This window comes from Calonectris borealis, chromosome 4, assembly GCF_964195595.1.
Source record: "Calonectris borealis chromosome 4, bCalBor7.hap1.2, whole genome shotgun sequence".
NCBI lineage: Eukaryota > Metazoa > Chordata > Aves > Procellariiformes > Procellariidae > Calonectris > Calonectris borealis.
In genome coordinates this window covers 8201403-8204104 of record NC_134315.1, presented here as the reverse complement: position 1 = coordinate 8204104, position 2702 = coordinate 8201403, and positions in this window count along the sequence as shown.

Genomic DNA, 2702 nt, shown 5'->3' with positions numbered 1-2702 from the left:
ATCTTCTTGTTAATTTACTCCTTTACATATAAAAACAATGAAAGAAAGAGAAGAATCTCTTTTTCTCCCTTCCTTCCTGGCTGGTGGGAGAAAGACCTTCATTTGCTCATAGGGTGGTTCTTGCCTGAGAAGGTGCTGTGTGAGAAGTGCCTGCAGGAGTTGTGTCTCCCATGCCCACCTAGCAACTTCTCAGGTTCAATCAGCACCTCATCACCTTACTAATGGCCTTGGTTAGGCACTGCCTTGGGAAGAAGAAGAAAATAGCCATGTTGGATGCAAAGGAGACATAGGGCAGGGTAACATCAGCCTATTGCTGGCATCTTCTGCAGACTCTGCTTTGGGTTTCAATTAACGACGGAGAATAGTTGGGGAAGGACTGAATCCTGTTGAACTATAACAAACAGTTTCCCAGAAGGATCTCTGCCATTGCAAATGTTTTTTTATATTTCTGTGGTTTCCAGATCTGGACAAGGATTATCTTATAAGTAGATTGCTGAGAAAAGTATGACCAGGAGAGGCCTATTGAAAATGATGAAATTAAGATGTTACTTGGGAAAAGAAAGGATTAATACCCTGGCTAATCTAAGCATAACTAGAAAATGTGTTTTTCATCATTCTGTACAAAAGGATGTTGTTCAACACACCCTCCTGTAACTAATAAGGGTAGAACTAATATGATAAATAATACACCCCTAGAAAAAGGATTATGGTAGCAGTACCAGGAGCGATGTTTATAATCAATGTAAAATAGGTAAAGCCCTGAGTGTCACACCTAGAATATTGGTTAGTAACGCTGAGCAAGAAGCGAGTTTATAATTCACAGGGTCTGACTTGAAGTTCATTTGCAGAGAAGGGAATAAAGCCATTTTATGCGGCTGATACATGCAACGCACATAAACACTTTAAGATAGATAAATAGATGTATTTACATATGTGCATTACAATGCAGTTAGTTTTTATTCTTTCACATGTATATTTGTGTATTTTGTGTATATTCCTTATACAAATGTGTGTATCTACAGAAAGAAGTATCCATATACAATGTATTCATAGACAGTGATATTTACACTCACATGCGTGTGCCATTAGTGCGTGGATGTCGGCATACATCTTAAACGACTGCACAACCCGGGGCACCACAACGGCTGTTCAGATGCCACCGCCAACGTCAGAAACGGTACCTGCGAGGAGGGGCTTAGCAGTATTTGGAGGGAGGGTTGAACTTCATGACTGCCTGAAGAGTCCCCACATTCCAATAATAACAGACACTTGCTGCTGGAGTGGGGGGGATGACAGGAGACGGACGACCTATTAGGATTTATTTGGTTTTTTTTTTTTCCTTTTTTTTTAGCATGAATTCCTTAATACAAGTCAAATCTTTTTTTCCTTCACTAGCTTCCCAGGGACCATAGCATCTCAGTGAGAGCCAGGCCTCTGGGTAGCTGCATAAAGGAGTGGGGGGAGATGCTATCACGGGCAGCCCCTCTGCCTGGGACATGAGAAGAGCGGAGGTGTGTGCACTGAGTCTGCAATAGCCCTTCTCCTTCCCTCTCGCTCCGTCTGAAGTCTGTTGTATATTTGTTCCTTCACGGCTCCTCGTCCTTAGATTAGATTTCTCCTTTCTCATTACCAACCTTAATAGACCCTTCAGACCTCATTCCAGCCCCAGATATTATCTGACCCGTATAATTAATTAATTATAGCCCAAATATTATAGATTATTAAAAATAGCATAACTAATAGTGTAATATCTCAAGCTGTCGACTTTAATAGTCAACATTGTCTTGGTCTCTCTTATCAGGCTGGGACACCCGGTGAGAATATTGATTTCTGGTAATTTTAACCATCATCTGCCATCCTGATGGGTAATTGTCAGATTTTCACCAGAGTCAGAGCTCATTTGAAATCGTTAAACCGTCGGCAAGCCTCACAGTTGAACTTAATGTTTCCTTTTTCTCCCCCTTCAATATGTTTCAGCAACAGAGAAGAAAATAAATAGAAAGAGAAAGAGCAAGCGAGAGCTGCCTGCGTGCCGGCCATCTGATTTCTCTTTTATTTTATTTTTTCCTTCACACGTACGTCCCCCGCGATGCTGAGGGGCCGTGTGTGCCCCCTCCACCGCCACTTCCACCCCTCTTTTAGCCTTGCGTTAGAAATAATAATAATAATAATAATAATAAAAATAATAATAAAATAAATGAGCCGCTTGTCCCTGAAGCACAGGTGTGTCCCTTGTGCCCCTGCAAACGGGACGGTGCTGCTGTCGGTGCAGCACCTCGGCTCGGGAAATGGGGGGCAGAAAGGGGGGGCTCTGCCCCCCCAGCCCAAGCCGGACCCCCCACCCTGAGGCTGCTTCCCACGCGTGTCTCGGCCGTGCCGGGGGCTGGGGCCGCGGGCAGGGGAGCTGGTACCCGGGGAAGGGGGGGGGGGTCCCCCCGTTCCCCCCCCGCCTTGCCCAGCATCCCGGCGGGCGGCCCGGGGATGCTCTCGGCGGAACGCCTCCAGCCAGCAAAACGGATCGGCTTTCGCGAGGTGTGTGAAAAAGCCCCTGCAGAGGCGATCCCAGCCGCGATAAGTGACAACAAGGCACTTTATTAGTATTTTATATAAACTCCCGGGTGCTGGGAGATAAGCGCCCAAATTAGGAGGCGGGGGGGAGCGGCTGTTTAAACGGGGATCCGCCGAGCTAAGACTTGAAGGGC